The 16396-nt window shown below is 43.8% G+C and overlaps 1 protein-coding gene across 1 annotated transcript in view; it reads left to right on the top strand.

The window, feature by feature from the left end:
• The window catches only part of KIF26B (kinesin family member 26B), a 441618-nt gene that overhangs the window by 271300 nt on the left and 153922 nt on the right, over positions 1-16396 (top strand).

The following is a 16396-nucleotide window of genomic DNA, read 5'->3' on the forward strand; positions in this document are numbered from 1 at the left end:
TTTGAATCTCCTGTCTCTCCTGGAAGGCTTTAATTATTTCCTAGGACAAGCCCAGCTCTACTTTGGGAGTTTTGTCCAGGTGGCTCACACCCACCTCACTTGCTCCCCCTCCCTCCTCCCGGCACAGACAGCCCCGTTCTAGGGCTTCTGCGACCCACTCCACCTGCCTTCCTGGCCACTTTCCCCCCTTCCTTTCTCTCTCCATGCTTTTTCTCTTGTTTTCTCAGATCAAATTGTAGCGGTGATCAGGTTTATCCCCTCTCATAACCAAGCTTGGAAAAACAGGGAGTACAAGACCACAGCAGGCTCTGGAAGACATTGTAAAACTACGTATCTTAAGCAAATCCTTAACTTCCTACTGTAAGCCCAATTGCAAATTGATTTTCACCTGGGAAAATGTAGTAAATACTATGTAAAACAGTATTGTTAAAAAAAAAAAAAAAAGCAAAATGAACTAGGCTCCCACAGTGCCTGACAGCTCCAAAGTGACCAAGGGACTGTTTGCTCATTAGCTGACTTGAAATCCGTATTTGTGGACGGTTGAAGTCTTAAAGGTACAAAAGCAGTACGTACAGCTCTCATATAATGTCCCTTCATTCCTTTTGTTAGACTTCCTTTTCTGAATAGCATGGATCTCGAAACTAATGACCAAACGGAAACCTTCATAAAATGTGTAGACTCGGTGGCACAGCACATCGGGGAACGCAATCTGGTTTTTAACCACCTCTGTGTTGTGTTTTCAGAATACACATGGTTCATTTTAATCTTGATGTCTTGAAATGAAGGATTTTCATGCGTTGGCTATTTCCCATGGGGGAAACTCACAGGTAATTCAGGAAGGGTTCTTTTAGAGTTTTTTTCATTATTTGTAAGGATCTGGCAACCAGGACACCTTCTCCCTTGCATATGAATATCTATATTTTTATGTAAAAGGTGCCACTGGTGTTTTAACTGCTTAGATTTCTTTTCTTTTTAATCATTACTTGGGACAGTATTTTCTTATAAGAGGGAATAGGAAGTTACTGTCTCTTAGGCCCACAGCAGACAGTGGGGCCTGATTTCTTATGTCCCCCAAGGCACAGCCTTCATCACACACACTACTTGCTGTGTTTTGGAGCTAGGAAGGAGATCACTATGAACTGCAACCAAGGAATTCGGTTCATTGAACAGAAAGCTCTTTCGCTTGTGTTGCCATCTTAAATCCTTTTGATAAACCCATAAATTACCATATTGTCCAAGTCCTCTGGGAAGTCATTCTTAATCCCATCATTATTTATGTAGTTCCCTATCTGTCCAGTAAACCAGAATTTAGCTGTAAAGGCATCTGCTGCTGAATTTCTATTATGATCTTGTCTTTATATGTGAGCTGATTTGTTTTCCCGTCATGGATGGCCTTAAGTAATGTGTGTTCTCCTTTTTTTGTGTGTCGTCTGAGGACAGTGGGAACATCATAGAATGGTACAGCGGAGGCATCAAGATTGCGCTTAAAGAAGGATCTAGAAGGCACACCTTCGTGTCCATTACACATGGCCACTAGAAATTCTGGTGAACACGGGAGAGAGAAATTCTGGTGGCGGCAGCTTTCCCAGCTATCTGCCAGACCACCACAAACTTCTTGTTGGGATCCCCAGCTCAAAAGTGCTGAGGATGATGTTTGCTAAGCAAATGTGTTGACAAACAGACCAGACCTTAACTTAGCTTCTTCTTTGTGTTTCAAGGTAGAATCCTGTGGGTCGTCTTCATTTCATTTTCACCAAGTTTAAGGACCATTTTCACCTGTTTTGGGGCTTAATTTGGTACAGAGTGAAATACAGTGGCTTATGTGTAGAAGGATTTGGATTCTATGGGGCACCTGGTGGCTTAGTTGGTTTAGCATCTGTCATTGGCTCAGGTGTCCTGGGATCGAGTCCTGCATCAGGCTCCCTGCTCCTCACAGAGTCTGCTTCTCCCTCTCCTCTCTGCTCATTCTCTATCTCTCTCTTTTTCTCTCTCAAATAAATAAATAAAATCTTTTTTAAGAAAAGGATATAGATTCTAGATCTTGTTCTGGAATGTATTAGCTGTGTGACCAATAACAAGTGATTTTACTTTTCAGAGCTCTGATTCTACAGTTATTCATGGAGGGCTCAATACCACATGAAACACTTTAGAAACTATAAAACAGTACTTAAAATGCCTTTTAGATAGATAATGGGTGTTGTTCTGGACTCTCTTCCTTTAGCACCCCTTCCATCCATCTGTCCTCCATTCATCTATCTATCCCATTTTTTAAAAAAGACTTATTTATTTTAGAGAGAGCACGTGGGGCCAGGGGCAGAAAGAGTCTTAAGCAGACTCCACACTGAGTGCAGGGCTGGATGCAGTGCTTGATCCCACGACCTTGCGATCAGGACAGGAGCTGAAACCAAGAGTTAGATGCTCAACTAACTGTACCACCCTGACATCCCTATCCCATTACTAGTGTGAATGATTTCTAACTTTAATTTATAATTCCTCCAAGCCAAGTAAATGGGTTTTTTTTAATTCCTGCTAATTTTGGTGGTCCTTCTTCTCCAGGAGGGTTAATACATACTCTTCTCCCACTACAAACAGCCCATTTCTACTTGGGACATCTCTTTGCCAACTGTGGGTTTTAAATGTGAAAGCTTTGTGAGCCTCAGAAACATCAGTTTATCAGAAGTCACCTCCACAGTATTGCACATCTGGTTCACTTCACTCTCATATTTTTTCTTCTTGTCCTATTAACCTCCTTTTTAAGTTAACTCTTTGCAATTTTTTTCCTATTCATTCTCCACTAAGTCCTCACTTTCTAGATGAAATCCCAGATGTTATGACCTAGTGAAAATTTCTTCTTTATTGTTATGTGTATCGTGCGTACAAAATATTATATGAACTGTAGTCAGATGCTCAGTTTGAAGACAAATAAGAAACCAAACATCTATGTATCAGCCACCTAGGTTAAGACATACTCTTATGACATATTTAGCCATTTAACTAATGCACATTTATTGAGTGCCTGCTTTGCATCCAGACTTTGAGAACATATAGGATGACTGAGAGATCATGTAATTGACATGAAACAGCACATCAACATCTAATAGGGAAGAAAAATTGGCCAATCAGTAATTGCAACATATAAAGGTATTTGCAGGAGGGGATACAGACAAAATTGGAACCCATGCCTACACCTGGGAGAGTTGGCAAGGCTACTAAAAGGGTGAGACTTTGGACTCAATTCTCAAAGCAACCCAAATGGCTTGCTTATCTATTTATTAGAGAGGTGTAGAGGGGGAGGGAGAGAGAGAATCTCAAGCAGACTCCACACTCAGTGTGGAACCCAACCTGGGGAGTGATTTCACGACCCTGAGATCATGGCCTAAGCCCAAATCAAGAGCTAGTTGCTTAACTGAGCCCCCCGCCCTGCAGGTGCCCTGCCTTTGGACTGGGTGTTTCGGGATGATTTGTCTGAAGAAGAGAATTCTTGGCAAAGGCAACAACATATGTAGTCTCAGGGCTTGGAAAGTGGCCAGTCCTTCTATCAGCTCCCACTTGGCTTCTGTGATCCCTCCCTCCTGGTGGCACCACCACTGTTCTGGCCCTATGGTGTTCTCACAGGTGTTCCATTAGCATCTCTACTCACTTTGTTTAGTCTTTCATTCATTCATCTGCTCACCCAACACTGTCGAAGAAATAAGCCTTTGGAAACTTCAGCCTGCATCAGAATCACCTGTGGAGCTTGTTAAAATGCAGATTCTGGCCCCTACAGGCTCAGTCATCATCTTTGGGGTGGGGTTGCGGGGTCCACATTGTGGACATGCTGTCACCAGGTATGTCTAGCACAGGTGGTCAGGATCACATTTAGAGAAATACAGTGAATGGGTTCCTTGTATGGAGAAGGGAGGGTTGCAGAGAACATGAGGAATCAGTGGTAGATGGTCTTGTGCTATCCACGGTCATGGTCGCCCCTCCAGCGTGTGCTGAGACTTTCTTGCCTCTACCTTTCTGCCTCAGCTCCCCTTTGCTGCCTTTGCTGTCACTTCTTTCTCCCCCCAGGCCACCACCTGTTCCCTTGCTGTCGCAGAGCTCCCCCACCCCCCATGTGTCTCATGTCCCTGCTCCATGCTATCTCCCTCCTCCCGGGACATGATCTCTGCCTTGGCTCTGCCCAGCGTCCAGGCTGCGCTGCCACAAACAATGGGGTGGCATGCAAAATGGACAGTCACTTTGAAAGCCTCCCCCCCCCCTCACCTCTCTATTCTCTATTCTCTTCTCTTTGAGGGTTTCCTGAGGCAAGGAAAAAGACACAGGGACACCTCCCTCCAGAATGAGGGAAGAAGCGATTGGAGATAACGGAGGCAAGGGGCGCTGGTTGTCTGATTTGCTTCCATTACCGAGAGCATTTGAATAGTTTGAAGACGTGTAAACTGTGAGCCTAGTATTTTCACTGAAATATATGCATGGAGATATTATCCTCCTGGGGACATATGCCTGCATCTGTTTGTCTACAAGTATTTACTTGCAGAACCTTGGTTCTGTCGGCTTTGTCTGCACCAAATGGGTATAACTTGGATGTATAATTAAAGATTTTAAACACTTGATTTTGATCATCCGTTTTGCAGCTGCCGTGCTCAGAAAATGCCTAAGCTTCTGTGGGTTAATGGGAGTTCCAGCAAGTGTTTCTGTCTCTCCTGGTCTCTATTAGTAAAGCTCCTCTCTTCCCTGCCTCTCTGCCTCTCTCCCCCCTCCCTCCCCGCCTGCCTCTGCTCTTCCCTCCCTCCCGCTCCGAGATAGCAGACAAGAGAGGAACTGGTGCAGCTTCCCCTGAGAAGCGTGCTTGCATGCGCGGATGGGCAGGATCCCGTGAGTTCCTCTGCCATCGATGCCTTGTGCTTGGAGGGAAATGCAATGTTGGAGCAGGGGCTGAGCTGGACTAGAAAGGTGGCTGGGAGCTTGGGGAGGCCCGGATCCTGGGTTAGCCTCAGGCTGGAATCACAGGAATGTTTCACCGGGGTCTGCCCTGAGCATTCCCAGACCCCCATGGATTTCAGAATTCCCCAGCCTTTTCTCCTTTACCTTCGCTCTATCTTACTTCCTCCTGAGATGGCCCCAGATCTGCAAGAGACATTTGCAAGGAGCTATTTACTAACAGATGTGAAGAAATGGATTCTGCACTTGATTATTTAGCCATGATTTATCAATGATGATGGATTGGAAAGCAGTGTAAGTAACAGCTGTCTGTTTCTGTAGTTAGATGGTCTGTTCTTCGTTGTTGTTGTTGTTTTTTTTTTACTTTAACTTTCTCAGTGAATTTCCTTTCGAGAAGAGTGAGAATAACATGTCTCAAGTATTCCAAAGAACTTGGGAGGGTCCAGATTGTAGGAGCTTTCTTCTTGTTCTATTGACTTGCAGAATACTTACAGCTCTATCAGATGAGGCACACAAACTGATACGGAATCTACAAACATCCCCCTGAGGATGAGGCTGAAATGGGAAATAAATGAACCAGGTTTTTGAACTGACAATCATTGCTATAATCAGACTTATTCAGAGTTGCTAAAATATTTGACATTGGCTCACTGTGGAATCAAAGATGGAATTGAAATGTGTTCTCTTCGCAGGGTCATAAAATGAAGTTAGCCTGTGGCTTTCAGAACAGGTTCTGGCTACATACGTATGAGATTGATCCCCCCCCCCCCCCATGTTAAATGTCAACTCTATTTCCCTTCTATTTCAGCTTTTCTTGAGACAGAACACCTCCCCGTTTTAGCATATAATGTCTGGCCACCCGACAGTTGCAGGACACTGGCGATTTGCAAGCCAGTCTGTGCTAGTCAGAGTTTTCCATCTTTCTGACCTGGGGCTTGATTTAAGCACTTAAACTGCCCAGCCTTAGAGGGGATAAAAACCAGTAACTTGAAGACCAGAATCAGTTTATTTCACAGGAGAAGGGAATGGCTATCCGAAAGATTAGAAATTGAAATGAAAGAATATGATTTGCCTTTTCTTATTGGAAATAAGGTTAATTTGGTGTGGCAAGAGCAACTTCAGCTTTCCTTATTTGACAACAGTATACTCCAGGAGACTTCTGAGGTCCTAAGTCACTTACATAAGAACATCAAAGTAGATTGCTGGTCTTTTTTTATGGCCGGTTGCAACTTTCTCTCTTATAGTCCGTGCGATAGTATCAATACAGAGATCTCTGCCTTCCTAAAACTTGCTGAGATCTGGAAGCGAGGTTTCTAACAGCGACACCATAAGGAGCTTTTCTGAGTAACCTTTGGCTTTCTCTCTCCATCCCATCCAGACTCTGGGCAGGGCTGCCGCCCCTCCCACCTGCCCATCCCCCTGCCTATCTCCCAGCCTCCGTCCTTCCCCCTGGGTCTTGGAACATCATAAAAGACCCTTCTAAAGATTCCTTTCAGCGCACCCTGCCCAGCTCTGGACAGAGGGAGCACTGTAATGTAACACACAGGGCTGCCAAATTTGGAATTGAATGAGTTCTGTTGATTCCTGAATATGAAATCCGTTCTGTGAGCAATTGAATGAGATCATATCTCACAAACCTGACCCAAAGTATTCCTAACTTTATTGATTGGCATTTAACATCATCAAGGGTTATAGCGCTGAGCACCCGAGGGGACCAGCCTAAGACCAAACTAAACCCCCAAACTCTTCTCGGATTCCTGCTTGGGCAAATATACCTAGGGCCACGCCTTTTAAAATATGTCCTTTGTTATCAAGGGAAATCTGAGACAGAAAACACATGTTGGCAGGGTCACGTGAGTGCCTCTCCGCTCATGAAGTGGTTGTATCACAAGGGGAAATGCTTTCAATCTAGCACCGTTTTGTTTTGGTTTTTTTGTTCATACGGGTTCCGTCAGACTCACGCATCTGGAAGGGGTTTGGAAGGGAGTGAAAAAGCCAAGACAGAACATGCAGGGCAAAGGAAAATCACTAAAAAAGTCAGTTTTGAAAGGGAACAATTCTCTTACCCAATTCCAGTTCCCATCCTTGGTTTCAATTCCTGTGAAAGCATCCACTCATGTTGTCCTCCTGCGTTCATGCAGACACAGATTCTTTCATTCTGCTTTTGGATTTCAAGCAAAGGAGGGAGATTGCTTCAGAACTATTTTTTAAAGGCAATAAGAAACCATCTTTGAAGTTCCTGCTCACTTCAACAGAGCAAGCAACTCCCATCCCCTCCTGCTTTTCCTCCTTTACACCCCCCGACCCGCGCCTTGGAAGTATCCCTGTATCCCTGGTGAGCAGCTCTGAATCCCCCAGGGATCTCATGTGTATCCTATTAGGGCAAGAAGACCAGCTGCCAAGGGCAGGATTTTGCTTGGAGGGTGGAGAATGCTTTTTACCAGTAAACGAGCAATGGGGCCAGATATGCTGATACCATACAGTCTTTGAGAGAGGCAGCTGATTGGCATCAGTAAAACTGCTGAGCAATTAAAAAAAAAATACTGCAGTCAAGGTGAGAAGAAGAGAAAGAGGTGAGGTGCCTCTGAGGAGTGTCAGGCAAAGTTCTGTTACGCGCCCAGAAGGTCTGAATTGATAATGCCAATGGTTAATAGAGAGAAACTGATCAATACCTTGCAGATGGAATGGAGCTTTCATTTTGGCCGATGTTTTCTGCAAAGCTTGCTCAGGAGCAACTGCCAGTTCTCTCAGTTGGCTCTGCAGTCTGGGCTGCGAAGGTGTGTTCTCCCTACATACCCCTCTTCCTTAGCCACTGGGTCCCATCTGAAAGTTAGGAGCTGGGGTGCCTGGGTGGCTCAGTTAGCTAAGCCTTTGGTTTGGGGCTCTGGTCCTGATCTCAGGGTCATGAGATCGAGCCTCACGCCAGGCTCAGCACTCAGTGTGGAGTCTTCTTGAAATTCTACTTCTCTTCTGCCCCTCTGCTTATGCTGTCTCTCCTCCCCCCTCTCCAAATAAATAAGTCTTAAAAAAAAAAACAAAATAAATAAAAGTTGGGAGCTTATAAAAGGTTCCAAAAGCAAGTGTTGTCTTCAGATCTTCAGCTCCGAGGAGAAGTGCTTCTATTAGGGTCATCACTTTTCTTAGGTTCTTGTGTTTGCCCTTTGTCTGTACTGACAGTCTGCAGTCTTATACCTTCAAGATCCCTCTCACCATGAGGTTCCTCCCAATTTCATCTGTACCACAAGGAACTGTCAGGTTCCTCATGAATCTGGCTGCAGAGCCCAGACGTGTGTTGCACAGCACGCCTATCCTCAACCTCATCTTCCCACCTGTTCCCTTGGAAAGGCTGCAGGGAAGGCACCTGTCTTCAATAAATTTGGAAAAGAAATCTGACCCATTAAAAACGCCTCTGGAAGTTTTCTTGATCTGAGGAAATCTTGCCTCCGCCACAAACTTTCTCATCATCTTTCTCCAGGAGCGGATGGAAGAACTGCTATCAGACCCCCCTACGTTCCGCAGAGCCAATAGTTAGAGTGCACACTTGAGCTACTGGTGGGTACATTTCTCAGCTTCTCTAAGCTTCTGTTCTTGGCATCAGCAAAATGCACAAAATCTTACCGCGTGAGATTTTGCGAAAATCGAAATGTGACATGTGCTCAGCATGATGCCCTGCCATGTCCTTGTTGGTGATGTTGGTGACACTGTCCTCATGATCCTCTGTGCTTTCCACAGAGGGCCCCGATCCTACATGTTGGGGATTCTGGGGAAGACAGTGTGATAGACAGAAGGGGTGCTGGAGTAGGAGTTGAGACCTGGGTGTTTCTTCAGTCCCAGCCCTGTTAGTAACCACTTGTATGACCTTGAAAGCATGATCACTTCTTCCCCCATGTCCACGAATAGAAATGGTTCCACTTCCCTTACTGGATTACTCCACCAAGATTCACACTGGCCCTCAACCCAGCATGTCCTCCTTTAATCCCCGTCTTGGCTAATTCCTTCCTTCTCTTCCCTGATTCCATGCACCTGGGTCAGAGTCCTTCCTCTACAATTCTGTGGCTTCTGCATCTGTCCGCCCTAGGCTTCATCCCCACAAAGACATCATGGTGTGCTCGTCTGCCTCTCTTGCGAGACTGTAATCACCTTGACATGGACTGCCCCCTTCCCTCATCTTGAAGGTCAAGACTAGGACCCTGCTCTGCAGATGTTTGCTGAATGAATGCATGAATGAAAGCAAGAAAGAATGTAGAACCTTTGCCCAGCCTCCATTGACTGTCTTGAGCGAAGATAAAATGAAAGACTGTGAAAGGCTTTGATGTGTGGAGAGTGTTGTGGTGGCCTTGAGCTTTAAATTTGTATGAGGCACCATGTACTTTTAGTTCCAATATTTTAGGCAGGTTTTGGGGGCACTAAGAATCAAAACTTTTAGTGAACTGAAACAGTCTTCTTTTCTTGTACTGTCCTTGCAGTCTGGGTCCATCCTTTGTCACAGAAGCAGGACAGGCTTTATGTGGGCCAGAGGCTCTACTGTTGGAAAATCTGTTAGTGACAAAACATTTCATTCCAAAATGATAAGGCTCTGAAAGCCAGTGCCCCTGGGAGGGATCACTCTGTAACTTAACTGGGCCTGAGGTGAGCTGGTGATTGCCGATCCGTGCCTGAGAGGATGGGAAAGGAAAGAGCTTTCTAAAGTCATAGGTGGGTGGGGAGACAAGGAGAAGAAGGTCCTGGAGTATTGAGGGTTCAGCTCACCCACTCCTTGGCCTCATCCTGGAGCAGCACAGTCCAGAAGGGTGCTAGCAAGGACTCTGGTGCCTGACACACCTGGGTTTGGATTCCAGCCTTGTATTTGGGTCTCTGCTGTGCATCATGAGCCCTTACAAGGGAGGTTACGGTTTTCCCTAGCAATGCTCGAACTCCGAAACAAGCTCATGATGAAACAAGCTCTTCCTTGGCATTAGGGCGGTTTTTCCTTTAGAAAATGTTCTTTGCAGAGGAGTGGGGGAAATGGCATGTCTGATAGAAATAGTCATTCCCAGTAGCCAGTGGAGAGCCACAGGATGGCCAGAGGGTGACTGAGGTCAAGTCCACGAGCAGGCTTTGTTCATAGACAACTTGTAAGGCTGTGTATATGAATTCTGCAGACATATATGAAAATGCCCATTGTGGCTATCTTTGCAGATCTATTATTCACCTCTTCAGGTCCAGCCCAGGAATGTAGAGGCTCTCAGATATCTCCACAAATGAGCCGCCCACTGCATCTTGACATGGGGCTGGAAATGTGGTGTGAGGTCATGAGCCTGCAAGGCCTTTCTATGCCCATTGGCTGCACGAAAGGGAAATTGAGGAATTCTGCAAAAGCCACAAATATAAGATGTCAGCTCATAAATATGTAAACTCCTCTCTTAGGTAATAAGCTCCCTGACAGCCAAAACTGTCATTTGCACATTCTCGTCAGCTGAACGCAGAGTTCCAGTTGCCAGATTGTCCCTGGATGCTGGGACTCAGAGCTGGGGAGTGGGGAGGAGTGAGAAGGGGAAGCTGGGCTGATTGTTCCTTAAAGATCTCTGGCTGCTCTCCATGGCGCTGTCTCTGCCTCCACCCCACCATCAAGGGGGCTTTCTCTCTTGGTATTTTGATTACTAAGTGTAGGCAAAAATTGTGCTGTGTGGCACTTGCAATAGGAAAAGGATTGAATATGAATATGCAAATGGAGACTGGAAAAATTGTTGCCAGCATTTAGCTTTCAGCAATAGCGACTGAATCCGGACAGATTTCGATCTCTGTTGTTTTATATTTAAAACTGTATAGGGAGCTTAACCAAAATCAACAGTTGCCTATATACCTGATTTTAAAATAGGCCTGCAGATAAAAATTAGGGCAGGAAGCAGATATTTGGTATGTAAACATGCTTTGAGCATCTGGTATGTTACAGGTACTTTGTAAGATTTGGGGGATTCGAAAGTGAATCAAAGAGAGGAATGCCTAAGTGCTTAAGATACAAATAAATTCTACTCTAACACTTTTTTTGATAAGCTCCCAAAGTAGCTCTATTAGCAAAATCCTACCAGAAATTATGGAAGAAAAGAATAAGTTCTCCTTTGGGTGGTGAAGAAGGACATGCCTTAGAAGTGGGTTTCAAGGGATGAGTAGGCAGGTGGCTGGAACAGGAGGGCATTTCAGACAGAGCAGTTGGCATGACTCTCTGTTTATGCACAGAAGCATGAAAGCGCATGGGTGTATTGGAATTACATTCATATTGCATGATGATTAAAACTAAATACAGAGATCCCTGGATGGCTTAGCAGTTTAGTGCCTGCCTTCAGCCCAGGGCATGGTCCTGGAGTGCCGGGATCGAGTCCCACATCAGGCTTTCTGCATGGAGCCTGCTTCTCCTCTGTGTCTCTGCCTCTCTCTCTCTGTGTCTCTCATAAATAAATAAAATCTTTAAAAAAAAACCCTAAATATAGTTGACACTTGTACAGTGTGGAGCTTTGGAGGTATTGACATAATCCTCCATCCCTGTGCAGTTGAAAATCTGCATATAACTTCAGGCTTCCCTAAAACATAACTACTAATAGCCTCCTGTTGACCAGAATACCAATAACATAAACAGTCGATTAACACATATTTTGTATATGGTGTGTATTATATATACTGTATTCTTACAATAAAGTAAGTTAGAAGAAAAGGTTATTAAGAAAATCATAAGGAAAAGAAAATACATTTACAGGGCTGTATTTATCGAAAAAAAAATTAACTTGTAAGTGGACCTGTGCAGTTTCAGCTGGTGTTCAAGGGCCCACTGCATTTTCCAGTAAATCACATTAGATAGGATGGTATAGTGAGGAAGATGAATAAATAGCTGTATCAGATAAGATGCAAAATCATGTCCTGCTTCCTTGCTGATAGAAAACAGTGGATCATTGATCAAGTACAGTGAGAGAACCTAAAACCCAGTGCTCAGAACTGTGGTTCTGTGACAGATTGGGTGGGTGGTCTGTCTTAGACTACTTGTCTACTCATGACTTCTGTATTTCCATTTGTGAACATCATGGTGGAAAGAGGAAAAAGCAGTTTGGGAGTAAAGAGGAGACTGAGTCCAAACAACTTGATTTCCCTTGAAAAGTCAGAAGTCACTGGGAAACTCTCTAGTAAAAAGTGCAGGATCTTATAGTACCTTTCAGGTAATTTTTTTTTCAAGTATTTATTTTAGAAAGGTAATGCCCACCAGCATTATGCTAACCCGTTACCTTTATTGAGATGTACACTCAAAATTCATGATATTGAGAGATACTAATGAGTCTTCTAAAACATCAAAGAAGCATGGGATATATTTTGGATGCTCATTAATAGTAAGCCAGGGCGTCACAGTGTTACAAAAGCAATAGCGTTTCCAAGCTGGAGGAGTCCTTGGGAGGTCATGTGTTTTCTGACTTTTAGATCCTTGAAGAGTGGTGTTCTGGGAGTAGAGACTGGGCTAAAGTCCGGGAGCACAGCTGGTGACAACTAGCATGCTCTCTCATACAGTCATTCTTGGATCTGTTTGCACATTCATGTTTTCTATTCAACAAATGTTTATGAGGCCCTTGCAACATGTAGGATAAATATTTGCATGAGATACTGACAGTGCCCTTCAGGAGCTGCCAGTTTTGTAAGGAGGTAAGACATGTATGTGAATAATGTAGACGGCATTATTTTTAAAATACTATGAAAGGTCAGAAATGGAAAATTGTTTCCAAGTAAAATGGAAGAGTGGCCCCTAGAATAGAGAATTTGCTCTGCTAACAAGGACTTCCACAGTCACATTTTTTAATTTAAGATGTTTTGAGCATCTAACCGGAGAAAAAAGTTAAGTTGTTCATAGCCTAAAAACATACTATTCAAGTCCAAGAACGTTATTGATTTAATGACCTTGAAAATGTAATTTTAAAAATTATCTATTTAAAAAAAATCAAATATTTATCAGTTAGTTAATAAAAAATGTGAGCATCACCTAAAGGTTTCACTGTCATGGTGAGAACTACCCCAGGGATGGTCCAAGGAAATGCGGACTTTGAGCCCCCCCTGGAGGAATAAAAGGAAGCCCACCCCTGCAGGTCTGGCAGCAAATGGTTTCTTTTCTAAAGGCCAGAAATGGAAAAAAAAAAAAAGTCATCAAATCAAATTGACTTTTGGAATTAACCTTATAAATCTGAAGTCTACAGTCTTCAACTCACAGAGAACTCACTAACGATATTTCCTTCAACACGCAACTTCAAAAACATCCATCCCTTGGTAGAACAAATGTTAGACACGGACTAATAATGATGTGGAAAAATAATTATAATGAAAACAATAATTATATTTGTTTTGTGAACATAATAGCCTGCAAAGACCCATATTACACAGTATTTCATGGATTATCATCATTTAAGAAGTCAGCAAACCATAAAAATAAACAAAAAAAATCTGTTTATTCAGTTGCTCATTCTACAAGTGTTTATGGAGTATCTACTATGTAACAGGCACCATTCTTGGCAGTAAATAAAACAAATGAAAGCCTTTGCCCTTATGGGCAAGGCTTACATTGGAGCAGGAGATATGAAGCATCAGCTCAGCCCACATGCCTTCCCTTGTGGACACCATAGGATGAGCAAGGGTGTGGGTATGGAGGCAGGGAATCGAAAACACTGGGGAATCGAAAACCTGAAGGCAGGGAATCGAAACACTGGGAGTCTCTCAGAAGGCTGGACTGTCCTGCACCCTTTGTTATTTTTTAAAGATTTTATTTATTTATTCTTGAGAGAGAGAGAGAGAGAGAGAGAGGCAGAGATACAGGCAGAGAGAGAAGCAGGCTCCATGCAGGGAGCCTGACCTGGGACTCAATCTTGGGACTCTAGGATTACACCCTGGGTTGAAGGCAGATGCTCAACCACTGAGCTACCCAGGCATCCCAGTCCTGCACCGTTTAAAAAGAAGTCTACAGAATCTTATTTTTGCCCTCGTATAAGATAAGAAATAATCATCTTTCCCACAAATGATGAAGAACCTATTAATATACCTTGACAGTCTTGTTTTGGAAATATTTAGAAACTCAGATACATCCAAAAATTCCCCCAAGCATAGCCTTGCAGAACCCCTGGGCTTGAGGAATCCGTAATGAAAAGTCACCTCCACCTAGACCATGTTTTCCAAGCTCTTCCATTGATGGGAAGCATGGGAGGACCATAGGGCTCACCCTACCAGGAAGACCTACAGCCAGACTTTCGTCTTCAGGGTCAGTGATTTGGGGCTAATCCTCCATCTGACCATCCAGGTTTATGTAGTGTTGGGAACATAGCTGCAGGAAAGATGGATCTGGCTCCTGACTTTATGGTGTTTTCAGTCTTGGGAGGAAGATGCAAGGAATCACAGGCCAGTTGTAAGATGCAGTGCAGCAGGTGATACTTTTGACCACTCCTCTTCACCAGGAGCCACCCTGACAGGTGCCTGACTGGTATGAGAAACATGGTGGTGAGTTGTCTCAGCCTGTGTGCAGCACAGACCACTTATTTGTAGGACATTAAGGAAAGCGATACTGTCTACACCCAATTTCAGTTGGGGGCCAGTTTAAACTGTGTTAGTTCGCTTAACACAGCATTTTGGCTTTGTATATGTATTTCTTTGGCACACCCGGTCTCTGAGTGCCCCCAGGACACTGCCCAAAGTGTGTTGGTGAGAGTGATAATTGGTTGTTCTGACCCTGATCATTCCTACATGAGGACACATTGTCAGAGTAAGTAATTGCCTCCAGCACACAAAGGCTGCAGACACTTGGTTGACAGAAGAATCTAGTTTCAACTGGTTGGTCTTCAAGATTTTCCTAACATCTGGTTTAAGTAGGAAACCCCTGTTCATTGGCTCAGATTGAGAATGTCATTTTTCTCTCACCTTTCTTAGCCATCAATATGGCCCTCCCAGCCAACAACACAACCAAAACTCACATTCAAGATGCCAGGAACTGGGCAGCCTGGGTGGCTCAGCGGTTTAGCGCAGCCTTCAGCCCAGGGCATGATCCTGGAGACCCAGGATCAAGTCCCATGTCGGGCTCACTGCATGGAGCCTGCTTCTCCCTCTGCCTGTGTCTTTGCCTCTCTCTCTCTCATGAATAAATAAATAAAATCTTAAAAAAAAAAAAAAGATGCCTGGGACGTGAAACCCATCAGAGTCAACATCCTTTAGTGGATGCAATGTTGAGAAGCCCTGATGAGGCAAGGTTTACAGCTGAGTCAGAATCCAGCAGGGCCTGAAGCAAAGACATGGTTTTCACCTTGCTTTTAACTGTTGATGTATTTAGAAGCTTGTAAGAAAGAATCTCTAAAAAGAAACACTTTTAAGACATGGTTTTCATATTAATAGTTAATTATAACAATAGTTGTAACAAACACTGGGTATGTACTCTGGGGCAGGAACTAAGAGATGATAGATAGATAGATAGATAGATAGATAGATAGATAGATAGATAGATGATAAGTAGATAGAGTGTATGTAGTTTAAATCTCACTACTCTGAGAAGTGTAGCTAACTCGTATATCTTGTTTCATGGCTGACGAAACCGTGGCACAGCAAAGTTCAGGCACTTGACCAAAGTCACAGAGCTGTGAGTGGCAGAAAGTAGATTTAACCCAAACACCTCGGCTCCACAGGCTGTACTCAGCTCTTTCTCTTTTTGCTTCTGGAGGGACTCTGAAATACTGAAGCTTTGTAACACTAATAAATGCTCTTTGAAGCCTGTGCTGATGCCTAAGCTTCCTTCATGTACCTCTTCCCCATCCACACTTTACTGTAGAGTCCTGGAGGCCCATCGAAATCCTGGGCTAGAAAGCACCCTTCAGTGACTTTTCTAGTCTGGATTGAATCTAGTGAATTCATTGGCGTGTCTTCTAGAATCGCAGCAACACTTAACTACTCGGGACCCACATAACTGAACTGACTTTGAAAAAATGGACTAATACAACATTATCCTATGGTATGACCTTGGAGGTGAGCTCCCCTTAACAACCTTGATAAAAGTAGAAGCAAAAAAAAATCACCCAGGGACACCTGGGTGGCTCAGTGCTTGAGCCTTTGGCTCAGGGCGTGATCCTGGGGTCTTGGGATTGAGTCCCGCATCAGGCTCCCTATAGGGAGCCTGCTTCTCCCTCTGCCTGTGTCTCTCTCTGCCTCTCATGAATGGATGAATGAATGAATGAATAAATAAAATCTTATTTAATTTTTATAAGCTGTAGACATGGTTTTATGGGTACTTTTATATCTACCCCTACTAAATACAGTCATACCATAGCATTGTAATTTGGTGTAAGGCATTTAGGTAAAGGCCTAAAAATATAATGTTTTGTTTTTTATTTTCTTGTTTAATGTTTTGAAAGAGCAGCATAGACCTCCTTATCTTTACTTCTTCAGCTCCCCATTTATTCCTTAACCCGCTGAAATGTACTTTGCCTCTCCCCTG

The sequence above is a fragment of the Canis lupus genome, chromosome 7, assembly GCF_003254725.2.
Source record: "Canis lupus dingo isolate Sandy chromosome 7, ASM325472v2, whole genome shotgun sequence".
Lineage (NCBI taxonomy): Eukaryota > Metazoa > Chordata > Mammalia > Carnivora > Canidae > Canis > Canis lupus.